Raw genomic sequence first — 19023 nt, 5'->3', positions numbered from 1 at the left:
TGTCATCAACTTGTGGTTTAGGTCAGGAGTTCAGGTAGAACTTAGTAAATGAGAAATATCTTACTAGACATGAAATGGGTTCTCAGGAGTTTATGATCTGGAATTTATGGAAACCTCCAGTATGCCATGAGTTAGGCTATCACTAGCTAGGTCAGTCCTATGATAACACTGTTAGAGCAATAGCTTTGTACCTACTTGCAACTTTCTGGGGGTTCAACTCCCGAGGTGTCTACCATTACTGAGTGAAACAGGTATGTATTTTCTATGCACACTTACGTTTATATGTGTGTTCATGTGTGTGAGGAAGCATGTGTTCAGGTCCACATGCGTGCATGTGAAGGTGTATATGGAAGCCAGTGGACAACATCTGGTGTCATCCTAGTAATCCTGTCCACCTCCCTGGAGACAGGGTTTCTCATTGGCCTGAAACTTACCAATTAGGGTAGACCGATTGGCCAGTGAGCTCCAGGGATCTGCCTGTCTCTACCTGTCCAGCACTAAGATTTCAAGCCTGTATCACTGCGCCTGACATTCTTTCTATGGGTTCTGTAGCTTCAACTCAGGTCTTTGTGCTTGCAAAGCGAGCACTTTCTAAAAAAGCCATTCCTCTAGCCTTAGAGAATTTGTGTTTTAGGATTAGAAATACCTCTGCAAAGGAATTTCATGGTGCACATTCTTGTCAGTGTGTGCAAGTTTTTATTTTCTTTCAACTTCCTTCAAACTGAGTATAATCAATCTTTAAAAGTTGCACAGGTTGATAGAAGAAATGCTGTGTATAAATATGGTCTACATATGTAAATATTTATAATAAATATAGTCTTTACCCAGACCTCATGTCCTCAGCCTCAGAGGTTCTGTCCAGGTCCTGGAAGCTGTAAGAATTTGCTCCCCTCTGTGAAAGTTTGCCTACCACGGGCACAGTGGTAGCATAGGCCATATTTAGCAGGACAAACTAATTGCCTGAGGACTTAGCTTTCTGCAGGAGGATGTAACATACTCAGCATTGTTCAAGCAGCTAATTAAAGACTAATGGGGAGACAGCCAAGTAGCAGTTTTAAAGTACATCTCCTGTAAAGGGGAAATTTTCAATTATGCCGTTCTATCATCCTCAGAAAGAACAGTGCATTCCGACATGTGGACGAGTTTTGGTAGCCGGTGCTAAATTAAAATAGTTGGCACAGCCAAGGTAAAGTGCCCAGTGAATTCAGCGTTCTTCAAAAATTATACAAGGTTGATTGAGGACTTTTTCCTTAATTAATGAAACAAATACTTAATATGTCTCAGCTGTGAGGAAGATAGTAGATTAGGGGCCTGGGAGACAACGTCGCATGAAGTGTGACTCAGGATCTAGTGGCATTGATGGTAGGAAATGCATCTGTGGGAGATGGTGGCATGCTGTCCTCTGAACTATGGGGGACAGTGAGTACAGGTGATGTGGCTGGAATTGAGGTCAAGGATGGGTTCTGGGACACAGGAAGCTCTGCTGGTGGCTTTGAAGGGCAGAGGACAGAAGGACACCTGGAGAGTCCGGAGGGAAGGCCCAGTCATGTGCACATCTTGAAGAGAGTCACTCATTGTGGTGTGTGCAGTTTATACGAGTTGTGAGGGACTGTCATGGTAGGGACTTAGTGACACTCCTGTGTCCTGCCAGAACGTCAGTCTTAGAACTTCTCTTGAGGGCCTTGGGAATCTTGGGGGAATTTAAACAGAAGGAATTGCTTGCTTGCATTTTTTGAAAATGACTGGCAGCCACTTTAGGTAGAGGCCATCTAACTGATCCTCTGGGCAAATGTGATCCATTGCTTGCTTCTTCTCACAAATAAAGTATTTGTTTGTTTGTTTGTTTGTTTGTTTGTTAGGCTAGTCTTCACTTGGGACATGGGCTTTTCTTTCTCCTGCTTTTGTGCTGTAACTATAGGGTATAGTACCTGTAGCACAGACTGTGTAGCCCAAGCCTGAACTATTTACTTGAGGAAAGTTTGTTAACCCTTGATTTAAAGTTGGAAGTTAATACAAGGACATTTACAAGGAAGCTGTGACTAATGAATGTCCTGAACCCAACCATTCAGTAAAGTTGGAAGAACTTAGTAATGGAATGAGAAATACAAGGGAGAGGAGGAGTTGGAAATGACATATTAGTTCTAGGAAGAGTGACCAGAAAAACTAAAAGGTCACAGGGGACATTTAAGTGGAGATGCTCAGCAAAGTGGGAGGTGTTTGAGCCTATGGCTGCCCGGATTGGGTGTGGAAGGTGATAAGTTGGAGTTTAGGCCTCGTTAGTGCATAAAACCCCAGAAGTACCTCATTGTTTATCTTCTTTCTGCTTGTCTGCTCCAGAAATGAATCTGTCTTTGCCAGTTTTAATCTTGACTCCAATCTCAGCTTCGCAAACTTGAGGAAGCCATCCCTATGTGTGGAGTGTCGATCCGATTGTCATTGCTGTAATGGAATAACTAACTGAAAACAGCATGCAGGTCAAATGGTTTCCTTTGGCTCATGAGTTCAGAGGTTTCAGTCCACGACCACCAACTGGCAAGTAGTGGTGACACAGAATGCTGGGTGAAAGGGCATGGGGGAAGAAAGCAGCTTCCCTCATAGCAGCCAGGAAACAGAGAGAGAAAACTAGATCTTTCAAAGGCATGCCCCTGGGACCTACTTCAACCAGATTCTACCTCCTTCTTTCCCTTGCCTTCCAATAATGTCATATTAATTTGTTGATTTATTAGAGCACCCATCATTAAACACCCCCAGTGATCTACCTTTGAACATTGCATTGGACACTAAGCTTTCAACACATGAGCCTTCTAGTAAGTTTCATACCTAAACCTTAATGTGGTACATTATGTAATGTGATCCACTCCGGCTCCAAACCCTTCACAGAATCATGGGGAAGTCCCGACTGTCTAGATGGTTCACTTTTCAAGCAAATATTTATTTCTCTACCTAGACTATAAGTCTAAGGCTAAGTATAGTGTCTCATACATTTTTATGTGACTCTAGGATTTATCATGCAACCAATTCAATATATTAATATTTATTTTGTAGTTACAAAACATGATACTTGGGTGAAAGAAGACAGACATCTTTCTTCTAAAGTCTTCCATTGATTTGTTCAATAAAAATTTGTCTAACACATTAAATATCATCCCAGGCAGTCTGCTCTATTTCTGCCATACAGTAGTTAACAATTCTTGCCATCAAAGAACTTTTGTTTTAATGGAAGAAGAAAGACAGTACAATATCCCCATTCTTTCTCAGTTCCTAAGACTATAAAGAATAATATTGTAGAAAGATTGTATTTTAGTCTAGTTCCATCATTTTGAGAGATAGGCCTTGGGTTGCACATCTCACTTGTGTGATCTGATCCACTCTGAAGGACACAGGATGCATTATTTTAATGTGCACTTTTCATCCTTGGCCCTGGTTGGTGCTGATTTTGAAGACTGTATTTTTTCCTCTTCTTTTGTTAAAACATTCTTCCCAGACTTACTTTTATTGCAGATGCTCTGCTTTAATGGGGTCAAATTTAGGGAAGAATGCTTCACCCTTAGTCCGTTCTCTTATCTCATATGACACGCTGCTATCTGCATTCTTGAAATGTGACATGGGAAATTAAGGAACATGGAGTTTCTGGCAGTTTCCCATTTTCATCATTACATGAGCTGAAAGCATCAATTTTCATTTCATGCTTTGAATTGCTTGTAATAGGGGTTTTCAGTGAGTCTTTGGTAGGCAGATGAGCCAGAGCTCTGGGACCGTTCAGAAAAGAGAATGGCTCTGGAGCCCAAGGAGACCTACATGTGTCTGGAAAAGAGAATTCTAGATAGATTCCTCACCCAACCCTAAAGGGCAGCTGGTCTTGCCATGCACTGAAGAAGCTAATTGTTCCTCATGATTTTTCTTTTTTTGTTATGTGTGATGCAAAGACATGGGGTGGGGCATGGTTACTTTCTGAGGACAGTCTGAATGTTAGCAGGGTGCTGAGCACAGTGGTATCTTCTATGTGTAATGATCGCAAAGGTCCCTAACCTTATAGCATTGAATCCTCCAGCAGTGGACTAGGGATGGGACTCCAAGGCAGTGGATGTAGTTATAGTATACGTAAGGTTTGATTTTATTGGTGGGGAGGTTTCAGTTTCCTTTTTATAAAGACACTTTCTCCGAGGCGGCTTTTGTGACTTACAAGATATATGGAAAACCTGTGTCTCCTACCCCAGACGCCTGTGTTGTGTTTGCATTTTCCAGAATGCAGAATGAAGGTGTTGAAGTGAACTGTGGTGCTTGCCAACCAGCAAGAGGGTGTTAAAAAAAAAAAAAGTCTGTTATGTTTCTTGCCAGTTTGAAAATATGTATGTTCCAACATTTGTCATTAAGAAAACTTATGCTAGTTTGAGATGGCTTTAATCTAGGTGAATTTTAAGTGTGTGCATGTGTATGTACGTGCGCACATGTACATACATGCCTGCTTCTAAGAAATGCAAGGTAGTGGTTGTTGTTGTTAAAAACTTCAATTTTTTTGAAGTGAGTTTAATTCACTTCAAAATTACTTACAACTGGGGATGTGGTACTGCGTTTTGGCAGTCACATACAGTCTTGGACCTGTCAGTTCATTCAAGGAGAGCACTGAAGTCTCCCGAAGAATGCCTTCCTTCCCATCCTTTGTAGTCGATACCCTTCCATCCCCAAACATCCATATCTGCTTTGTGTTACCAATATTTTTGACTTATCCCAGATACCATATAAATGGAATCATTTAGTATTAAGCTTATGAATTCAGCTTCTTTTGCATATTAAATAGAGTTAAGACTCATCTCTGTTGTTGCTTGCTTTATTAGTTCCTTTGTATTGCTGTGTATTGTTCTATTTCATGAATGTACCACAGTACATTTATCTATTTACCTCCTGAAGGACTATTGAATTGCTTTCACTCAGGAGATTATGAATAATGTCATTAAGGAGGCTCCACAGAAAGTAAGAGAATAGGCTTAGAGTTCCTGGGCAAAGAACCACATGAGTATTCAAGGGATTTTTGTCAAATTGGATTTTCACTTTGTTTGGGTAAATACCTAGGAGTGAGATCTCTGGGTCACATAGTAAGTCCATGGTTAATGCTAGGGAAAACTTACCCACTTCTATAGTGGTGCATCCTCACTGTGGTGGGCAGTGTAAGACTCTCAGTTGCTGTATAGACTGGCATTTGTTTTTTGTTTTGTTTTGTTTTGTTTTTGAGACAGTGTCTCACTGTGTAGTCCTGGGTGATCTGGAGCTCAATATGTTGACCAGACTGGCCTGGAACTCACAGAGATCTCCCTGCCTCTGCCACCTAAGTGCTGGTATTAAAGTCATGCACCGCCATGCCTGGCATTTCTCTAATACTTGGTACACGCTGAGCATCCCTCATCAGTAATTCCAATGCTGAACCCTAATGAGTTGTTAGTGTCATGTCCGCATTTAAAAAATTTTGTAATTTCATTGTTTTTCAGAGTTTGGGTTTTCAGATGAGAGATGTGCACTGGGTAAAGGCTATACAAATATTTCAAAATCCAAAGGACTGGGAACTCAGAAACAGTCTTGTCTCAAATATTTCAAATAAAAGAATCCCAAGCTATATTGTAAAGTTAAATATTTTCTTAGTCTATTTAAAAATATTTATAGGTGTGTGTGGATGGTTTTTAATGTTTATTCAGTGTGTGTGTGTATATATGCATGCATGTGTGTATGCATGTGTATGAGTGCACACACACACACACACACACACACACACACAGAGCTTCATAATACATGTATTGGAGGACAGAGGACCTGCAGGATTAGATTCTCTCCTCCCACCATGGAGGTTCTGGGGTTAATCTAGGGTTGTTATGCTTGGCAAGGAGTGTCTTTACATTTCAAGCCATCCTGCCAGATTTTTTTCTTAGTCTTTCTAATACTGTGATAGTAATTTGTCCTAGTTCCAAACAATTATACATGCTAGACATGCCCACATGTGCTTATTTGCCACCTGTATATCTTGTTTGGTAAGCTGTGTGTAGAAATTCTTTATCCATTTAAAAAATTGCTTTGTTTACAATCAAGAATTTTAAGGGAATACACAAACTGTCAGTCAATCCTATTTATTAGTTTATCTGATTCTTTTTTTCTTTCAAATATCAAGATGGAGTCTGAAAAGATGGCTCAGTGGTTATGAGTACATACTGCTCTTCCAGAGGGCCTGAGTTCAGTTCTCAGCCCCCATGTCAGGCAGGCCTCACAGCCTGTTAACTGCAGCTTCAGAGTATCTGAAACCTTCTTCTTACCTCCATTGGCACCCTATGTATGTGCAGACATTCACACAGACCTATATACTCACAAATAAATATAATATCAAAATGGTTCCTCATTTCTTCATTTCCGTCCTTCATTTTTGATGGGTTTTTGTTTGGTTGGTTGGTTTTGTTTTAAAATTTTGCTAGGAGTTGGACCTACCTGGGCTTACTCTGTCACTGGCTGTAAAGATGACCTTAGCCAGCCATTTCACATCTATGAGTCTTCTGTTCCTTCGTTTGGACAGTAGTCATGCATACTCACACAAAATGTATGCTTGCTGAGCAAGTCAGGGAGCACTACTGATTTCTGTGAACTTCCTTTTAGCCTGTCTGCTTTCCTTATAACAGATCTGTGAGGTCCCTAAAGGGAAGTACTTGGTGGCCTTTGCTTACCACTGCAGCTCCAGGGTCTGGCCCTTAACTGGTACTGAAAGGCCTGAGTGAATTGTTGGGTGAATGAAGAACACAGGATGGTACTGCTGAAGGTTACTCTGTAGGACCATGGCAAGTGCACCTTTTAGGCACTGAACTAAGTCTTGGGTATTTTTGTAACATTGCCATTTATTTTAGTGCTGGAGTCATTGATACTTTTTAGCTAACAAATTCAGATTTAATTTTAGGGAGTCTGACAGCAAGATTTGGGAATGTGATGTGTTTGCATATACTTTCTCTCTACTTAATGCTTTCTAAAGGACAGAACCAGAGCCTGCAACCCACCTGCAGGTTTCTCTTGGCTGGGATACAGTATCTGCCAATAGTGTAACTATGGATAAACTGATGACTTTTTAGCTGTGCTGAATGGCACTTCTTGACCAGCTTTCCTCGGGTGTGGCCCATTATTTCTTGGCTGTTTTTAGGGAGGGTAGGTACTTGTGGCTGCTTTAGCTTCCTTGCTGCAGCAGCAAGGCTACCAGGGTTCCTTATAACCTGACCTCATTTTTAAGAAATCGCTGACTTTGGCAGGGTCCTGTCATAGCCTCACCAACTCCAGCATTGGCCTCCTGAAAAGCATTGTTTCAGCTGGTCTCAGCTGAGTCAGCTGTAAGGCAGAACTAGGTCATAATAGCTCATTCTGTAGGCTGAGCAATACTTCCAACCAACCTTCCTTTTTCCCACTGGAAGGGAGAAAGTTAACTTTAAGCCAGCTTGCTTTCTTTCAAAAAGTGTCTTTTGAGGCCCATGGGTAAGGGAGGGAGAGATAGGGACTGTCAGGGAGTTGCTGGGATGTGTTAATTATTATGTTAGGTTCTGTCTAGCTTTGAGCTCTACACCACTGTTGCTGTGGAAAGCTCTCCAAATTGAACTGCCTTTCATGCTCTGGTGATCCACTTCACCTTTCAGAAGCCAGGAGAAGCTGTAATCTCACCTTCAAGAAGCGGAGACCTTTTCGTGGTCAAAGAGACTCTGGGGTGGTGGATTTATACCTATCCGGAACGTGTTTTCACTTCCTCTCCTTAAAACCTTGCTGAGAACATCCTTCAGGAGCTCCCTTGTACAGAAGCTAGAACATTGAGAGTAGCTCCAGGCATGCAGGATGGTTTTTGAACTCTACCTGCCTCCTGTCCTCTGTGTTGCTAGTTAATTGTTTTGTTAGGTTTGTTTTTGGTATAGCTGTTTGAAAGCCTCATTGTCAACATACATTAGTGTGTCATTAGCAAGAAATACCACTGCAAAAAGGAAGCTTAATGAAGCAGTTTCTCTTAGAGATCAGAAAAACACAGATATTATTTGCAATACAACTCTGGTATACAGAGCAGCCCATTCCCACTGTCATATTACTTCATATAGTAACCATATTCCAAGAGAGATCTGGGAGCTGAGGTTAATGCTGTTCTAAATTGGGAGAAATTTCAAACTCCTTTCTGAGGTACCTAACAAACATGAATCAGAGAGCAGCAATAGAGTCCGGAAAAGGAAAAGTGCTTAACATCTGTACTCACACTGTCCAGGGTGAGTAAGTCTTAAGCCACGTGGAACTGTTGGGGCATTTCAGATATGAAACATCTGAATTGAGATCTGGTAACAGGAAAAGATAGGCTGCACATTGTGAAGATTCAGTGTCAGCAAATGAAAGGAAAATACCTTGCTAATCATTCTTAGACTGACTTGACATCACAGTAGTTTGAATATGTTGAGTTCAAATAAACTAATTGTTCATTTAGTTTTGGCTTGGATTCTTTCTTTTTGGTTTTTTGTTTGTTTGTTTGTTTCTCAGGACAGGGTTTCTCTGTGTAACAGCTCTGGCTGTCCTGAAACTCGCTTTGTAGACCAGGCTGGCCTTGAACTGACAGAGTTCCACTTGCCTCTTTAATCCCGAGTGCTGGGGTTAAAGGCATGCGCCACCACCACCTGGTGAATTCTTTCTTTTTAAAATATTTTTTTAAATTATATGTATGTGTGTGGGTATGTGCCTGTGAGTGCAGAACTGGAGTTACAGTCAGTTGTGAATGTGGGTGCTGGGAACCCAACCCAAGTCCTCTGCAAGAGCTGTATACACTCTTAACCATGGAGCCATCCACCCTCTTGAATTATTTTTAATATTATCTTTGTCTTGTAAAATTATGTATGGGTCCATATTATATCTCTGTGAGAGAAAGGTATAATACTTGTGTGACATTTGCACTCATAATTTCAAAAATTCAAGAAGTCAAAGTCATAGCCTATGCCAGTTGGTGTTTACTTGCTGATTGAAGTGTGTTCTTCTTTGGAAAAACTTGCATCCCTTGAAGCCACCATTTGAATACTGACCAGAGAGGGCCTTGGGATTGGTAGTAACTGTGTGCTTGCCATGGATATCTGTGCTCGTGATGGCCTTGGTATGAGGTTCAAGTGGGAGAAATGAGGTAACAAGGTCAGAATGCAAAGGGAAAGCCCAGCAATTTTCTTGGAAAAGCTTGCTCTCTACAGAAGTTGTATTTGACCTGGATTTCACGCTCAGAATGCTCTGGCATTCTCCTCCATCAACCCCCAAGAGCCTGTCTTTGATGTTACGTGCCTAATAGCAGTTCCACAAGGGCTCTCACCTGCAGTGAGTGCTTTTGTGGGGTGCTTACAGACACCCACTCCACTCTGTTCCCAAGAGCACTGAGGGAGGTTTCTGTGTATTGTTGCCCACTGTGATTGGGCCTGGCCATTCGGAGAAGAACTAACCCAGGCCTGAGCCTCTTCTCTACACCTGCTGTTCCCTCCTCCCATCCTTAAATCTGCTATGTAGGCTCATAAACAAGACCTTTATTCCTTGTCCACAGAGCGTGTGCTCTATTCCTGAACAGTCTGTTATTGCGTATGGAGCTGTGTGGGGTGCACCTTCTAGGGTTAGAGGTAAAGTAGTAGAAAAGCCACACTAACTCCTGCTAAGCTTGACTGAAGGGGCAGATAGTCTACTAGGGCCTCTTGTATGTTTAAGACACTCAATTGCAGTGAATGGCCAACCTACAGAGAACTTGGAAGTTATAGAGGGCAAACCACTTATTTAGCAATCATCCCTGTAATCTGTATCCACAGGGGTGAAGGCTGTGTTTGTGTACTGAGGCACTCATTGGGCACCTTCATGAATTCAGTGAATACCTCAACAACCGCCATCTTCTAGGTACTTTCTGATGTTCTCAGCAAATAGAAGAATGAGAGAAAGACTGTTGTTCTCTTGAGTTTGAAACTGATAAACAAAAAAAGTGGGAGGAAAAGGCAGAGTGCAACAGGAAAAGGCGCTGAGGGTGTAGGTGGGAGTGAGTGGGAATTTTCAGCCAGGAAGGTGATCCAGATGAGTTGGAGTGAGTTTGTTTTCCTTCTGGAAATCAAGGTGTTGGTGGCTTGTTCCCAGTTGAATGAACAGTCAGTCAATGTCCAAGAGGCGGAAGTATGCCTGACTTGTTTGATAATCAATAAGGGAGGGCAGTGGGGCTGGGGCAGAGTGGGGCAAAGGGGAAGGAAGTATCTGAAGATGTTGAAGAGGTAATAGGGAATGTTATCAGGTAGGAACTTAGCTTTTTTTTTTTTTTAACACAGGATTTTGAGTACAGATCTTCTGTGGTCCAGCTTAGTTTTCTGAGAAAAGTGATCTATGCAGTAGAATTCTGGATCACTGATGTGCAGCTCTGTAAGCCTTAAGGAACATACCTGACCCTCTAGCCACAGTCCCTGGCAAGATGCTGAGTCCTTGTGTTGAGAGACTCCCTTGTGACTTGGCGCTTCAGAGGACAACTCAGGAGACTCTGACCAGCAGCCTGTAGAAAGGCAAGCTTAGGTGAAGAAGGCCAGCGTGCAGGTTCATACAGCTGTCGGAAGGGGAGGAAGCCAGCAGATCTGGGTGTGGTCTCACGGTAAAATTGGATGGACTGTGTAGAAGAAAGGAAGACTGGCACAATTTTTGCCTTCTACAGTAAAGAAGGGTGGAATAGTTCTAATCTACTGAGTTGGGACAGACTGTAAAGCATTAAGTATGTAGAAGATATCTAGGCAGCGTTGAATGTATGCATTCATATTTAGAAATCCTTGTATGCTTTGTAAGAGAAAAAGGTGGAAAGAAAATTAGTGATGTTATAGGGGTCTCTTGTCCCTCTGTAGGATTCTGAGGTACTTGACTCTATGTTTTGTGCGGTATGGTCTCAGTTCGATTTGTTATTTGTTCTTTGGTAGAAAGATCTTTCTTTCTAGGTGGGCACAATACAGCGTTTAGTGCAGCTGTAATGATTCTTTACCTGCTGAACTTACACAAGAAACGTGACCTGTGGTAGGGAGACCGAGCTTATTAGGAGTCTTTTTTATTCCCCCAAAGTTGAACTTCAGCTTGGAGGCAGCTCTGGTGTTTGAGTCACTTCTTCTCTTCTGGTGCTGTTAGCTGACAATGCTCTTGAGGTAAAAGAGAACTCGAGAGAATGCTAACATCAAACCGGGAGCAAATGCTAGTTGCGGGGGAAAGGGATACAAGTACTTTCTATAGTTGAGTCCCAAATTAAGTCTAGAATATATTCTGGAAAGAATATCTGAGAATAGTTATCAGTTGTAACTATGTAACTTTGGCTGGTCTGGAACTTTCTATGTAGACCAGACTGACCCCAAACTCAGAGAGTTCCTGTCTAACCTCCTGAGTGCAGGAATTACAGGCTTGCACCACCTATCACTTGCGGTTGATAGTCATAAGTGGTGCATCTGCCCTGCTGTATACCAAAACAAAACAAAACTAACAAAACACTGTTTCCTTGGAATAAGCCACCATCTCTGGCCCTCAGAGTCTTTCTCTACCCCTTCCACTAAGATCTTTGATTCTTGTAGGGAAGGGTGTGATATAGATGTCCCATTTAGGGCTGAGCACTCTGAAGTTTCTTGTTCTCTACACACTGACTAGTTGTAGTCTCTGTTAATTGCTTTCTAGTGTAGGAAGAATCTCTGGTGAGGATTAAGAGATACACTGATCTTGGGTACAGCAGTATGTCATTAGGAGTTGTTTTAGTGCTAGTACGTTTTCTACTATCTTGCCACAGGTTCTTGGCCTCATTAACAGAGCCAGGCATATGGAATGGGCCTTAAATCCAGTTAAGAAAGTGGTTGGTTATCTCCGTAATATGTGTGACACTATTACACCATTGGGCACATCTTGCCACTTAGGTTGTTACTGTAGCTCACAGGGTGCACGGTTGGGTGAGACTGATGATTACGTTTCTTTAGAAGTGATGGATCATTACAAGGAAACAGCATGCCTAGCACCTTCCAGGACTGTGAAGGCCAGCTAGCTGTTTTCAATATGGATTTTTGTTGTTGTTCTTTTGTTAAATTTTTAATAAAAATATTGCGTCATTTCCCCTGCCTCTTTGCTTTCATGCATCCCCATTCCCACTTCCTCTCAAATTCATGACCTCTTTTTCTTTAATTATTATTGATATTGTCTTAGTTAGGGTTACTCTTGCTGTGATGAAATACTATGACCAAAGTAACTTGGGAAAGAAAGGCTTTATTTGGCTTACACTTCCACATCGTAGTCATCACTGAAGGAAGTCAGGACAGGAACTCAAACAGGGCCAGAACCTGGAGGCAGGAGCAGATTCAGAGATCATGGAGGGATGCTGCTCATCATGGCCTGTTCAGCCTGCTTTCTTATAGAACCCAGGACTAGGAGCCCAGGGAGTGGCACTACCCACAGTGGGCTGGGCCTTCCCTCATCAATCACTTAAGAAAGTGCCCTACAGGCTTGCCTATAGCTGTATCTTTCTAAGGCATTATCTTTATTGAGGCTCCCTCCTCTCAGATGACTTTAGCTTTTGTCAGTTTGACATAAAACTATCCAGCACAGATATATATTCAAATATATACATAAATGCAACCTGCTGAGTTGGTTTAGTATTACTTGTATGCATATGTTTCTAGGGCTGACCACTGGTATTAGATGACTAATTAGAGGCCTCATCCCCAAGAAAGACAGTTCTTCCTCTCTCCACAGTCATTAACTGCCTGTAGTTCTTCATATAGGAGTGGATCCCCAAGAGATTTTTCCTGTCTATGTTGGGATGTCAACTGGAGTTGGAATTGTTCAGGTTTGGTTTAGGCAGCCATGTTGTTGACCTCCATGTTTTATGAGTCAAGGGTATGGTGTCTTCAGCAATAGGATCTTACCTCAAATTCTGGAAGGTAACCAAAATCAATGATAATAACCTGTAATATTTGTAGGTCTATGTGACCCCGTTGGCCAACAACTTCACAAAGAAGTAACCCATTCCTGCATTCTGCATTATTTGGTAACATGTGGTTATAGGTTAAGTGTGTGTGTGTGTGTGTGTGTGTGTGTGTGTGTGTGTGTGTGTGTGTCTTTTCCAAAAGGAATTTAGTTAGTTATTGGCTTTCAGTATTCCCTCCTATCCCACATCCCCTTAACCTCTCCTATTCTGTTTTTTTCTTTTCCCTCTTTCTACCCTTATATTCTGTCTCCTCTTGTGTGAAAAAGTCCCGCTCCTGCATGGCCTTTTCCTGGTGTCCTAACCTGTGTGGGCATTCCAAGTGAAACACACAAAGTTTCTATTTCAGAAAAAACATGTGGTTTGTCTTTCTCCATCTGAGTTTTCTCACTCAAGATGATGGTTTCCAGTTCACAATCCATTAACCTGTGAATTTCATTTTCCCTAAGTTGAATATTATTCCATTGTATGAGTGAACCACACCTTCACTATCTGTTCACCAGTTGTTGGACTATGTGTCTAGCCTGTTTCCATCCTCCGCTCCCCTCTCTAAGATGAGTAGCAGCTGGAGGCACTGTGCTGACCTGAGCTGTCAGAGTGTCTCCATGTTACTCGGTGATGTAGTTGGAGATCTCATGACCATACCCCAGCCAAAGCTCTTGGAAACATGGTGTTGTTTTCTTTTTTTAGTGAGGTCTCTATGAATCATGCTCCATTCACCTTTCTCACTGGCTTTAATTTCTGAGGCTCTAGAACTGAATGTTTTGACTGTCAGATCCTCTTTGCATCTCAGCAGCAAGTTTGGTGAGATGGCATCTGATAGCAGGTAGAGAGATCTGTCCTGCTCATCATAGAGGGAAGCTGTACAGAGTTCACACATGTGTCTGTCTTGGGCTCAGTGGTCCAACCACTGAGTGACAGAAGGTGCTGTAGTACCTTGGCAGGAACTTTGCTGGAGGGTCCCAACCAATGTCTTCATGACCTCAGTGCCATTGTGACCCTGGGTTTTGTTAAGTTTCTGTTACCTTGTCTCAAAAACACCTACATTGACCTCGTAGAATCTGATACTCTGATTACAGGACTCATACAGTAGGCAGGCTGGGCAGTACTTCAAGACTGTTCCCCTTATGGCTATTCACATTGACCTAGTTTTCCATTACAGCCATGGGAGGTCCAGTGCCAAGTGTGTCTTGTGTTTTGTGGACTTCCAGAATACAGTGGATTTTAGAGAGCTTGCAGAGGGCATCTGTCCTTATTGAAAAACTCTTAGACCAGGGAGACTTCATTGTCCCTTGTGGCCAAGTTTTCATACAGGATTAATTGTGCTCAGTAACACTTGGCATCCAGCTCTTTCCATTCTGGTGCTGGATCAGTGTTGCAAGTGGGATTTGGAACCAGCAAAAATGTTTCCTTATGTCTTCTTTATGGGGCATCTCATAGCTGGTTGAAAATCCCCTCCTCCTCCTGTGAGAATGCTGGTATGACGACTTCCTTCTAATTTTATCAAATACAGTATGTCCAGAAACAAAACAGAACCATGTTTCTGCATGTGCTTCCTGGCAGAAATGGTGCTACATCGTCTCAGGATAAAACTGTGAAGTTTTAAGAAGAAGCAACATGATGTGATTAATTAAGGGCAGCAAATGGGATGCGCAGCCTGGGTGCCGCAGTCTCTTGGGTCTTTGTGGCCTGAAGACATTGATAGTGATTTGTGAGAGCTGAGGTCCTAACTATAGGCGGAACCCTCCCTCAGCTTGCAGGGTTCTGGGTAGAGAGCCAAGGTGTGGTAGGCAATGTTGCATTCCTAAGAGAGTCACGTTGTCACGATATTTATTTATTCATTCACATGACATAAGGCAAGTGTGTGCATGTGTGAGATTGAGACAGGTGTGGTACATCACTCACAAGAAGGAATGCAGGGGGCAAAAACTGTGTACCTGGTCCCAATTGCCTAGAGACTGTATCAGGAGGGAGACTGAACTGGGAGACAAAAATCTCCTCACATCACCACCTCACCAAGCTGAGGGACCTCATCTACACTGTCGTTCCTCAAACATAAGCCAACTTCATCCTAGGGCTCACCTCCAAAAGCAGTGAGCTTTTCTCACAGTGGAAACAGACTGGCAACATTGAGCTTAAGCAGAGTAGATTATTGCATTTGGTGGAGAGTTTAAATAGGACACTTCTAAGACAGTTTTAGGGTTTTTTTTTACAAATGGCGAATTGGGATAAAGTAGGAGAAGCATACAACTTAAGAGCACTATCAGTAATCATTTTAACACTTTAAGATAATGTTTTTGAAATTATTTTAAGAGGCTGGAGAGATGGCTTAGCAGTTTGGAGTACTGACTGCTCTACCAGAAGACCCTGGCTTAATTTCTGTCACTTGTATGGCTCTTCACAACATTCTATAATTCCAGTTCCAGGGGACCTAATGCCCTCTTCTGGCTTCTGTGAACACCAGGCACTCACGTGGTGCATAGACATGCAGGAAAACAAACAAACAAACAAACAAAACATATATAAAATTTAAAAACTAAAACATAATATTTTAAGTAAAGATATATGAGAATTTTGCCTTTTCTTTTTTCCTAGGATGTCTTTGAGTCTCAGCATGGCTCTGGTACTGATCTTACCTTCATATAAAACTCACTTGTTATGGTTTGAATGAAAATGGCCCTCATAAGCTTATATATTCGAATACTTGGTCTCCAGTTGGTAGAACTATTTGGGAAGGATTCGGAGATGTGCCCTTGTTGGAGGAGATATATCAGTTGGGGGTAGACTTTGAGGTTTCAAAAGTTCACACCATTCTCAGTGTTTTTTCTCTGCCTGTGCTTGTGTGGATCAAGATGTGAGCTCTCAGATACTGCTCTAAGGTCATGCCTTGTAGACTGAAGCTTCTCGGTCCCACCTGGTCCCACCCAGAGAGAAGCTATTTTTATAAAATAATCATTCAGAGACTTAATATCAGTTACAAACTGTTTGGTCTATGGCTCAGACTTAGTGCTAGCTGGCTCTAACATCTTGAATTAACACATTTCTGTTAATCTACGTATAGCCACGTGTCTCATGGCTTTACTTGTGTACTATTACATCTTGCTCCTCAGCAGCTCGCAGTGTCTCCTCTGACCCGGCTTCTCCCAGTATCTCTCTTAGACTACCTGCCTGGTTATATCCTGTGGATATGTTATATCCATAGGCCAAAATAGCTTCTTTATTAACTAATAGTAGCAACACATATTCACAGCGCACAGAAAGACCATCCCACAGCAATGCCTGTCTTCTGCCATGTTTCTGCTCTGATGGTCATGAACTAATCCTCTGGAAGTGTAAGCCCCAGTAATAATTTCTTCTATAAATTGTCTCAGTCATGGTGTCTCTGCAGAGGAATTGGAAAGTCACTAAGACATAGGTTCTTCAAAGATTCCTTGCATTAATTTTGTGTGTGTGTGTGTGTGTGTGTGTGTGGTTTATATATATTGCATCAAACACTTTTACTCGAAATTACTAAAGCTTGCTTTGGTTTTGTTTTTCTCTTTGGAGTGCTAAGATCATGTATCCTTTGCTTCCCTTTGGTTTGGTTCTGTCCTTGACTTCCGACCTTGGAAATTATGATTGTAACTGACAGAAAGAACATCTAAGGTGACTTCATGAATTCAGTTCTTACAGAAAGAACACTGACTGTGTACATGGATTGAATTCCCTTTTTGTGTATGTTCTGTATGTGAAGGGCCTTTTACATAGTCTTTTATTTAATAGATATTTATTGACCATTTACTGCATGCCAGCACTATTCTGAATGCTTGAGTTATATAAATTAAGCAAATCTTTGTTCTTGGAACATACATCTCAGTGACAACTGTACATCACTCCTAGTCCTTATGACAGCTCTTCAATATAGATATTGGCACAACCATTTTTCAGGTGATAAGAGAGATATTCCAAGGATAATCCTGGCAGCAGATGATGAGTGTGGTAATGTCTAGCATAGAAGACTGTTGAAGGGATTCAGAAAAAGTCAGGCTTATTACAACCTGAGTTTAGTCAATAGGAGACTTCCTGGAATGTATGAGTTCTAAATTGGCTCTTAGAGGAAGCCATTATTTAAATTCCAGGGCAGAAATGTAATACTCATTTTCTTTGATTTGGAGCAAAGCAACAGAATGACAGAGAGAGAGGCAGGTGAGGGTGAAAACCAAGTGTTACTCAGTAGCTTCCACTACACTTCTAGAATGGTAGAGGTGGGCCTAACTTGAGTCTGTTAGAACCGGGATCCTTTATCCAGAGAAGAGAACACAGTGATTTATTAGCAATATCTGCATGGGAATGACAGGATCACCACTCATTTTCATGCTAGTATGCTAGGTGCATTATAACACTGATGTGATTGTGTTGATTACATTAGTGCCCCGAACTGAATCTTTAGAAAAGTTCGATTAGAATTGCTGGAGAGATTCCTAATACATGTTGGCTTGATTGTTTGGAGACTTAGATAGGAGAAAGGAACAGAAAGTGGAAAAATTTAGGTTAAAATGCTGATGGTGTATTTTTGAATACAGTTGTGTAAAGCTTGTGTTTATTAATGCAGCGGACAATTAGAAAACAGAATTTAACTTCCGTTAAAGACCTTTGAAACACTTCTTTATTGAGAAAGATTTGATATACAATGTCTTGCACATATTTAGTGTGTGAAACAATTTGAAGTCATCACCGAGATTAAGAGTGATCAAAAACCTAGGCCCAGCTGTGTATGCTTTTAGTCCTAACTGCTTGAAAAAGCTGAAGCAAGAGGATGACTGTAGCATGAACCTTAAAGGTACTTATTAATAAAATCAAACCTGAGGCCAAGTTATTGGGGTGAATGCTAGAAGATCAGAGAAGCAGAACAAGCCACAGCTTCCTCACCTCACCAGTTCCTCAGCTGATTCTGTTTCCTCAGATTGGAAGCTTCTCAGTCCTCATCCAGAATGGCTCTCAGCTGAACTGCTACTCAGAGTCTGAAAGCTTAACCAGCCAAATGCTGCTAGTTTCTGGTCTTCACGCCTTATATATCTTTCTGCCATCACTCCCTGGGATTAAAGGCTTACTTTCTGGGATTAAAGGCGTGGGTCACATGCCTAGCTGTTTCCAATGTGGCCTTGAACTCATAGAGTTCCAGAGGGATTTCTGCCTCTGGAATGCTAGGATTAAAGGCGTGAGTGCCACCATTTTCTAGCCTAAGTATCTAGTGGCTTTTCTGTTCTCTGACCCCAGATAAGTTTATTAGGGTACACAATATTTTGGGGAACACAATACTACCACAGATAACTAGTACTCAGGAGTTAAACGGAACAGTATAACAAGACAGGGAGACCAGGGGGAGGGGACAAAGCCACATTCATGTTTTGTTTGTGTAAGTTTCCTTGTACCTATTTATAATCACGCTTATCTACCCTATACTTTTTCCATTCCCACACAATGATACATGTTTTCTTTCTTTTTAAAATTTTCTTTTTTGAGATTTATTTTTATTTTGACTGCATGTATGTCTGTGCATCATGTATGTGCAGTGCCCTCAGAGGATAGAAGAGGGTGTTAGATCCCTTGGAGCTGGAGTTACAGGTGGTTGCTAGCCATCATGTGAGTGCTGGGAATTGAACTCTGGTCCTCTGGCAGAGCAGTCATGGCTGTTAACTGCTGAGCCATCTTTCCAGCCCCAATACATGGTTTCCATTGTTATGCTTTAGGTTGCTTTCTTAGAAATTTTACACCAATGAAGTCATGTACTATGTATTCTTCTTGTGAAGGAACCAATCTAGCTTAAATCAAAGCATAACAGTGAATTATGTTTTATTCACTGACATAATTCTTTGAGATCCATTCATGTTGTAGCATGTAGCTGTAGTTCACTGTTTAATTACCAAGTAGAATCATGATCCTCGTATGGAGATACCATATTTTACCTACTTCTCTGCTGATGGACATTTTTGTTATTTCTATTTTGGGGACTGTTATGAACATCTGCAAGTAAGTCTTTATATGGATTTGGGCTTTCATTTCTCTTCTTTTAG

General features: G+C 41.6%; 1 protein-coding gene and 1 non-coding gene across 14 annotated transcripts in view; one reads left to right on the top strand and one right to left on the bottom strand.

Annotated features, from left to right (window-relative positions):
- Magi1 (membrane associated guanylate kinase, WW and PDZ domain containing 1) overlaps positions 1-19023 on the top strand; it is a 650887-nt gene that overhangs the window by 422054 nt on the left and 209810 nt on the right. The gene's annotated exons all lie outside the window — the stretch shown is intronic.
- Positions 13516-13643, bottom strand: LOC131907552 (small nucleolar RNA SNORA44). The gene has a single exon (XR_009378455.1). It is a non-coding gene; the product is annotated as a small nucleolar RNA SNORA44 (small nucleolar RNA).

Source organism: Peromyscus eremicus, chromosome 3, assembly GCF_949786415.1.
Source record: "Peromyscus eremicus chromosome 3, PerEre_H2_v1, whole genome shotgun sequence".
Lineage (NCBI taxonomy): Eukaryota > Metazoa > Chordata > Mammalia > Rodentia > Cricetidae > Peromyscus > Peromyscus eremicus.
Note: the sequence above shows the minus strand (reverse complement) of the source record. Positions and strands in the feature narration are given on the sequence as shown.